The sequence below is a fragment of the Camellia sinensis genome, chromosome 10 (assembly GCF_055761805.1).
Source record: "Camellia sinensis isolate YWXY chromosome 10, ASM5576180v1, whole genome shotgun sequence".
Taxonomy (NCBI): domain Eukaryota; kingdom Viridiplantae; phylum Streptophyta; class Magnoliopsida; order Ericales; family Theaceae; genus Camellia; species Camellia sinensis.
Genome location: NC_138970.1, coordinates 87,895,786 through 87,904,785, shown reverse-complemented (window position 1 = coordinate 87,904,785; position 9,000 = coordinate 87,895,786). Strand labels below are relative to the sequence as shown.

Sequence of the window (9,000 nt, the reverse complement as noted above, 5' to 3'; positions counted from 1 at the left end):
GCGGTTGACCATTGAACATTCTGAACTCAGGTTCAAGGTTTGAAAGTGAGGGATCGAATCTCGAGGCTGAGAGCGATCCTAAGCTGCACAATCTCAAGAGCGATTCCACACAGGTCTTCGCAGGACTGCGCAAAACATTTTGTTTTTGAAATTTTTTAAGAAAGCGACAAATCGCTCGTGCTGAAGACAGTGTGGGACCAATCTGGATCAAGCCAGGGTCCTTCTCAGTACTCACGCTAACAAGCATGGTTTCATTCATTAAGGGCTTAGCATGCCTCTCTTTCTCTCAATTGATCAAGTTTTGCAAAACCTGAGGAATTCCTTCCTCTTCGTTTTTATCACAATGTTTCGAAAAAAGTTTTGGAAAGCTTAGGTCGATGCAATGAATTCAAAGCACAGAAAAGGTAGGCGAAGAGCACTGTCATTTCATTCAAACTTCTGGCACAACTGGCACACGGTAGAAGCAAACACAAGAGTGTGAAAATCACTGTTGTTCCATTCAGATCTATTGGCGTAACTGGCTCCTCGGCCGAAACAGACTCCAAAGAAAGCAAAAAGGACAAACAGAAAACAAGCAAGTGATGTCCGAGGTAACACCCCCGAAATCACCCGACTCTAACAAAACAGGACTGACTCGACACAACAAGACAGACCCGACTGACTCAGCATGAAAAGACTGACCCAATACAAAATGACAAGACTGACCCAATACCCAAGTCAGAAAGTACAAAACTAACATTCACAAATGCTCAAAACAGTGCGTGCCATACACCATATCTGGAGTAAACTGAGTGCCGCCCGCAGGTGGTCCAACCTCTGATCACATCACATTATCCCCCCACAAGTTCACTGATCAAGTGTCGATAGACTTCGCAGGGCCTGGTGCGGGGATGTCCCCGTTGTCAATCAAATTTTGTATCTCGTGGTGGAGACGGACGCAACTGTCGGTGTCATGACCGGTTTGTTGATGGAAAGCACAATACTTAGTCGGGTCATGTTTTGGAGGGAGAGGATCGGGTAAAGGCCGTTGCTCTAACGGTTTCAGATGTCCTTTCCTGAGTAGGACCCCCAGGGCTTTAGACAAAGACATATAGAGTGGGGTGAAAACCCTCTTGCCTCGGGGCAGATAGTCTGAAGTTCGGGGGTTTGAAGTGGATGCACCAACAAAGGGGGTGGCTGCTCTTGGTGTGGTGGTGGTGACCATGCCCACTTCAGATGATCTTGCAGCTGCGTCACCGCTGGTGGTTACATTCGAACTACGGGAAAATGCCCTCCTGGGCTGCTCCTTATCCTGGTCAAACAGACCTTGCCTCATTGCATCTTCGATTTGTACCCCCATATCGTATAAATCTGAGAAAGTGGGAAAGGGGATTACAATCATTCTCTGCATTAGCTTAGGCTGGAGATTGCGCACAATCATCCGTATTTGATCCTTATCTGTTGGCCTAATGGTCATCATTGAGGCCTTGGCCCTCCAGCGGGCCACGAATTCTGAGAAGCTCTCCTTAGGCTCCTGCCTCGTCGTCTCAAGATCACGGGTCGTAATCTCGATTTGGGTATTGTATGAATATTGTGCGACGAAGGCCTCAGCCATCTCATCCCAACTTCTCTTGACGTCATCCTCCAATTTGGCATACCATGCGGCCGCTACACCCGACAGGGTCCGGCCAAACAAAGACAGCTTCTGCAATCTAGTGAGGCCCATTGGTCTTAGGACGTCTGAAAATAGTCGCAGGTGTACCATGGGATCCTCAGATCCGTCAAAACGATCGATTTGTGGCATCTTAAACCGATCTGGCAGCGTCACAGCTGCGTCGATGTATCCGTCTCCAATGTCCGGAATGGACTTCGCACCTTGAGATTTCTTGAACAGCTTTTCAAGCTTGTGCATTTTTAATGCCACGGGCTCCACCTCGGGCTCGAAGGGAGAATCTGATTGGTTGATAGGAGTGGGTGCCTTGGAGAGTTGAGGCAGAATCGGGGGTGGAGCTGGCCCGACTGGAATGTCCGTATCATCCTGGACATGGGTTGCCTCCCCGAGTGTGGGAACTCTTGGTGGGGGAGGAGCCTGGTGTGAAGTAGATACTCCAGTTTGCTGCTCCAATCTGGCAATTGTCTCTGCCTGTTGGGCTATGACCACAGCCTGTTGCTTGGTGAATTCTGCTTGACGGACAGTGTCTTGCTGCATGGCTTTCATACTATCCTTGAGTTGGCGCACCATCTCTTCCAGACTCGACATACTGTTCTAATCTAACTGAGCAACCGGTATATCTGTCTCTGTGGCAAAAGCAGATATCTCAACCCAACTGCACACAGGCGAGATGGATAATGACTGTTGATCTGAAGACTGTTGAACTGATGATCTGTGCCTGACTAGCCTGCTCTGGCCCTGATTACCCTTGAACTGAGTCTCTGACCTGACAAAGTCTATCAGCACAAGTCCGATGAACCTCGGGAGATATCGGAGCCTTCTGAAGCTATGGTTCCAGGACTACCTTGCAAAAGGGAAAACAGAGAGCATCTCAGCCTAATTTCACTGGAACAGATTTGAGCATACTAGGATGAATGTACCCAATACTGATCACTGTTTCCCAAATATCTGCCTGTAAACTGATACCCTCAGGTAAAACTGATTCCCCAAATACTGATGCTGATGCCCACAGGCCTGATACCCAGACTTGTAAACTGGTATATGCATTCCTGTAGAGATACACTCTAAAAGCACATAGCAAGTAAGAGAGAGCCAAAAACACCCCTATGTTGGGGTAGGGTTTCCCTGTCCTATTTTGTCAGGAACTAGGGTTTCACTATGCACACAGCAGTTCTCAAACAACCTAACATCGGGTAAGCAGCCTGTCCTAATTTGGAATGGTCACTATGGATCCGAAAATGTACTAGGTCGAGTGGTCAAAAAGGGTGCCCCGGTAAAACCGGGGTTTGTGTTCCCATACTGTCAGAGCCCATAGCCGGTCAGCCTTACGGACATGCCTTGACAAGACAAGCCTCCGGTAAACCGTTCAGGAATGGCAGATGGCAAACACTGTGTTCCTAGGCGCACCAATGCACATGCAATGCAAAGAAACACATAAATGAGATCAAAACAGGATATCACGAATTCGAGTCAAGCTCTCTAAATCCCCAGCAGAGTCGCCAGAAACTGTAACAAGCCCGCGGGGGACCTCGCTACAGTTCGGACTCTCAATTTGTGTCACGGTTCTTAATCTGAACCAAAGAGTCCAAATCTGGCAAATCGTTTTGAGAAGCAGATTTTTGAAAAAGTAGTGCCAAACATGGACTGCTTTGCCAGATACAGAGTCGCCACCTAAATATTTTAAAATGGGGAAATTTAGGAAACCCTGACTCGGTGCCGAAGGCCACATGTCCGTCATCACCGGAGTTGTCTCGGCTCGGGAGCTTGGGTACGATCGGGGAAGGTCAGCTATGAGCACCCCCTTTCGCCCGGTCCGAAGACCGGCCTCTACTAACCGTGATATCCAATTTTGAAAACGTTATGTGTTCTTAAACCGGTTATTAGCCTAGAATTACTATGTTATGCGCGCAGCAAACAAGTATAGACCAAATCGCCCAAATTGGAACAAAACATTTCATGTTTGTTTTGAAAATGGTTTGCTACTCGTAAGTAGGCTAAAATGCAGATTTTGCCACCCTCAAGTGGGCTTTTTAGAAAAAATGATTTTGCCACTATCTAGTGGGCTTAAAACTCACAGTTTTAATGTATTATTCCAATTTAGGTAATTCAACCTCCATCCACAGGCATACAAGCAGTTATATCACATAAGCAGCTAGCCTCATGGTAATCATGCTATCATGGCAACATTCACACGCATGCGATATGCTAAAGCATAAAAGCTTACCTAGTACTCCGTGCCAAAACAGCAAACTAGTTAGCAAAAATGTGCGTGTCCTAGTTCATGTTAAATTGCCTAATGCAACACATACAAGATGCAATTTAGATAGGCTCGGTTAACCTAAGCATGGCATATGTAATGCGATCAACTATCACATATTCGATTTGTAAATTGAAGTACAAATGCAGTTAGCGTGATGTACCGAGCCCGGTGCATGTCAACAAATGCATGAATGCACGCATGCATAGCATAAGGTATGCTAAAATAAATATGCCCTAATCTACCATCATAAGCAGGTAAATAAAAGGGAAGAAAGACGTGAGGTTGGAAGACATAGACACACTCACGCACACTTATTACAGATGTTCCCTCACTCGGAGGGACCGAATAAATATTACAAATTAATTAACTACGCAAGCTAATTAAATATTACAAATTAATTAATTAAATTAACGAATTAACTAAACTAATTAAAACAAGAAAATGCCTCGGAAAGCGCGCCGCCATGCGCAAGCTGCCTCTGTTTTCCTTCTTTCACTCTTCTGGAGGCTGTCAAAACCTCAAGGTTGCATCCCTGGGCACTGGGGGGTACCACCGGCTGAGTGGAATCACCACCGGCACTGATGTGTATCCATCGGCACAAAATTGAATCCGTCGGCAGAGAAAAGATTGCCGGCCGGCACCTTACACTGCCGGTCGGCAGATTATTCCTGCAGAACCTGCAACTCACAGCAACAGAGGGCAAAACAAGGCATGGCAGCACAATTCAAGGCATGTATGCACCAACCATGTCTCTTATCATTGTAATGACTCAAAGGGACATGTGCCTCGGTTCCCGGACCACCAATCACGCATTTCCATGCATGATGGCCCAAAGAACCAAGTATGCAACTTTGGTTTCAAATGTATGCAAACCAATCAAACAAAACTCCCAATCCCTATCACCCAAATCAAGGGACAAGGAATGCATGCTGATGCAATGCAGCCTAAGCATGTTAGCTATCATGCAACATGAACAATGCAATGTAATCATGCAAAGCTTACAAGCAAACATGCAAGGTAAGCATGCAAACCAAATAGAAGATGGACTTAAACATGAATTAGGCAGCCCCAAATAGGCCTAAAACAGTGGCCAAAGTGCTAAGTGCATGGAGGCAAATGACATGCAAACATGCATAGATACATGGTCCAAGACTTAAGCATAATGTAATGACCCCAAAATGCGTATAAGAAATCACTTTTATTTATCTATGAGATGATGTGTTTGTATTTAATTATATCTATTAGAATTGGAGCATTATCAGTTGAGTTAAGGACTTAAAATTTGAATTACCGACCTTTATGGGTTCAAAAATCAAAATTGAGTACTTGGGTATGTTAATGGGAATTTTTGAATTATTTGGGAAAATTAATTTGAAATCTAATTTTTCTGATTCGTTGATGGACGTTGGGTGATTAATTTTATACTGCAAATTAAAGGCCTTAGAAGCTTCAGAAACCAGAACAGGGGACATATTTATGATCAGCATAATTTTTAGAGTTATCTGAAAAGTTTAATTGAAATTTGATTTTTCGCGATTCGTAAGGCCACGTTTGGCTCTCTTTATTGTGTTATGTTGGTGTGTGTGTATATTTATATATATTGGGTGCTTTATGAATGGGTGGACTCATTATTTAGAATCAAAATCAAAAATATCTAGAGAAAAGGGGGGAGCCACGTGAGAGAGGGGGAAATTGAGAACTCAACAAGAAGAAAGATGGAGAAATTAGAAAGGATTAAAGATTGAAGGATGTAAGGCTTAAGGTATGTGTAATTCATTCTAATTGGTTCCTCTCCTTGATAATTAAGTAGGAAGTTCTTCATGTTTTACAAATTAGGGTTATGTATGGAACAAGTAAGTGGTGAATGATTAATTAGAATCATGTTTCTTGAGCTTGACTATGTAGCTAAATGATCATGTGTGTATATATATGTCTATGTATGTGTGAAGATGGGAATGTTATGAAATGAAGTTATGTTTGTAAATTAAGATCAAAGATTCAAATTGTAGGAAGTTGATCTATTTTATGGCTTCTAATTACATGATTTTGACCCATGTTTACCAATTAAAAGACCCTATTTTGAGCCTTGAACAAGAGCACCAAAAATTGGATTTTTGCTGAATTTTCGAACAGCTTTCTGCCCAAATCGCCGCACGTGCGGGGCTTCTTGCCGCACGTGCGGAAGACAGCTTGTTCAGCCAACTTTGATCAAGCATATCTTTTGCATTCGGACTCCGTTTTGAGTGATTCTTGAGCCTAAAATCAAGCCCCGGAAGTCTAGTTTCTAATGGCGCCAGTCTCACTCTCACATTATAAATACAGGAATAGTTATGCCCAAATTAGTGACGACTGGTCACTTTTTATCAACCGATTTTGCCCCTTTTCTTCACTTAAACCATTTCCCATCGATTTCTCCTATTTTCTAAGGCATGGATTACACCTTATTAAAGCATAATGAGTGGTACCACCATGACTAATTGATTAAATGACTAAAGAGAATAAGTAAAGGATCGAGTATAACCTCATATTATGTGTTGTGCTTTGTAATTGTAGATCGAGACGAGGACATTGTACCATTACCATCGGGAACCGATCACTGTGAGTAGTAGTACTGTGGAAGTCCGTTTAATTACTGTTAATGATTATTATGGTTAACGTTCTGTTCCTTACAAGTAAGTATGTTAATATTATATTGATTGGAAATCTAAAGGTATTATTGGGCAGTGCATTCCGTATACTGTTGACAAGAATACTAATATTCTGTTATTTGCAAGATAGCTATAGTGGTTCGTGATGAACAAGTGGAATGTATGAGCATTATAGAAGTATGGTATCCACGTATCTTTGAACTCATACAATTTGTATACTGTGCTTACCTTTTAGTAATAATTATCAGAATGTTCAATTAAACTGAAAGTTAACTATGCTAACTCCTATGAATGATGCCACGATTACCATTGACACGCTCTTAATTGTAAACTAACTATGTTAATGTATATGAACACTTACACCATTGTGTTACTTTTGTATGCTACCAAGTGAACTACGTCAAAGGATTTATGTTACTCTTGAAAGATCGGCTTCTATGTAAATATGAGGGTATACTGTTTGTTATTAATGAACCACAGGCCATTCAATTACAAGTTATCAAGTAAGTGTGGTCACCTTCGAAAGATCAGAACAAGTGAAAAGAGCTATGTATACCCATATGAACTTGAAGTTATTTTGATGTGTTACATAAGAATTCTGATTTTGTTATGATTCAAGCTTCATGACTATGTATGACTTTGTTTCCGTTTATATATATGACATGATATGTATGATTTGGTCTGTAAATATATGAAAATCATGAGGCCTATGGCCATTATGTGAAAGATACAATATGTTGGAAGATATAATTTGTGAAGTAAGAACCTCCACTTTGTGAATTTATGAACTTATGGAAACATCAAAAGAGTTTAAGAAGCTACGTGTGCCATGTGAGAAACAATGTAAAATTATGAAGGCTTAAAAGAAATCATGAAGTTACGAACCTTTGTGGCCCTTGCCCGGGGGTAATAATACCGTGGTTTGTGGCCCTTGCCCGGGGGTAATAATACCGTGGTTTAAGAATACATGATTTTGTGAAATATTGTGAACTTGTGAACTATGAATCTATGAGGCCGAGGGCCATTTGTGAAATATGTGAAATGTGAATCTATGAGGCCGAGGGCCATTTGTGAAATATGTGAAATGTGAATCTATGAGGCCGAGGGCCATTTGTGAAATATGTGAAATGTGAATCTATGAGGCCGAGGGCCATTTGTGAAATATGTGAAAGGTGAATCTATGAGGCCGAGGGCCATTTGTGAAATATGTGAAATGTGAATCTATGAGGCCGAGGGCCATTTGTGAAATATGTGAAATGTGAATCTATGAGGCCGAGGGCCATTTGTGAAATATGTGAAATGTGAATCTATGAGGCCGAGGGCCATTTGTGAAATATGTGAAAGGTGAATCTATGAGGCCGAGGGCCAATTTGTGAAGCTATGAAGTTATGAATCTGTTAGGCTGGGGGCCAAAGTGCGAATGTGTGAACTCTTTGGGCCGAGGGCCAATCTGTGACTTTGTAACCGACAAGATCAATCTGAACTTAAGACAGAATTAAATTAAGTGCTCTCTTTATTTATATAAGCATTGATATGTTTTATGTTCAAGTTAAGCATTGTTTTATTTAAGTATTGCTATTCACTGAGCTTGGCTCACTTCATGTTACGTATGTTCTGTAGGTATCCTACCTGAAGGTCAGTCTTAACCTGTGGGATCCACTCTTTTTGGTGTCAACCCCGGAGAGTCCAGGCACTTAAGTAAAGACAGCCATTCTATGGAGTTTTATTGAGCTTTTGGTTTATACCTTGATTACCTACCTAAGGTTGAAGTGTATATAATTCTTTTTCTTTTTACTATTTTTGTTGTGCCCAATTATGGGGGCTGAGTCTATATATGTATATGTTTATAACTAAATTTTCCGAGGCATACTACTACGTATTTGTTTGCATTATGTTCAGCTTATGATCCTGGCTTAATTCAGGTCGCTCAATGGATATAGTTTTCTTTTATATGTTCGTTTATATTGTCAAATGCTTCCGTTCAGGCCCCATATGTTATGTATGTCAGGTTAAGAGTCCGGTTGAATAGGTCATGCCCAAACTTTTAGGGGCAAGTCTGGGGCGTGACACATAATGAAGCGACTTTTCGACGCATTTGAAAGGCACAAACATGGACAATTCGCATGCGAATTTCAGAGGCTAAACATGACCCGAAACAGCCCCGAATCATGGCAAAATGGCACCCGATGCATGACATGCGACCCGAAATGCAAAATTAGGCATACGCAATGGCCTACAGCTATACAAAGCATGCACAACATGGACATGGAGCATGAAGACAGAAGCAAGGCAGCCCTGAGACAAGCATTTTACTAGTACAACTCATGGCCAAAAAGCAAACAAACATAGGGCAACAATGGCATACAAAAACGGCCCTAAACATGAGATTATGAAGCAACTCACAGCTGCTGTCTCCAAACATGTTAGGGCCCTTCAACAAC

General features: G+C 42.1%; 1 long non-coding RNA gene across 1 annotated transcript; it reads left to right on the top strand.

The window, feature by feature from the left end:
• Nucleotides 1-5,527: 5,527 nt before the first annotated feature.
• Nucleotides 5,528-8,511, top strand: LOC145801198 (uncharacterized). The gene is made up of 3 exons (XR_014342287.1): nt 5,528-5,673; nt 6,465-6,509; nt 8,180-8,511. It is a non-coding gene; the product is annotated as an uncharacterized LOC145801198 (long non-coding RNA).
• The last annotated feature ends 489 nt before the right edge of the window (nt 8,512-9,000 follow it).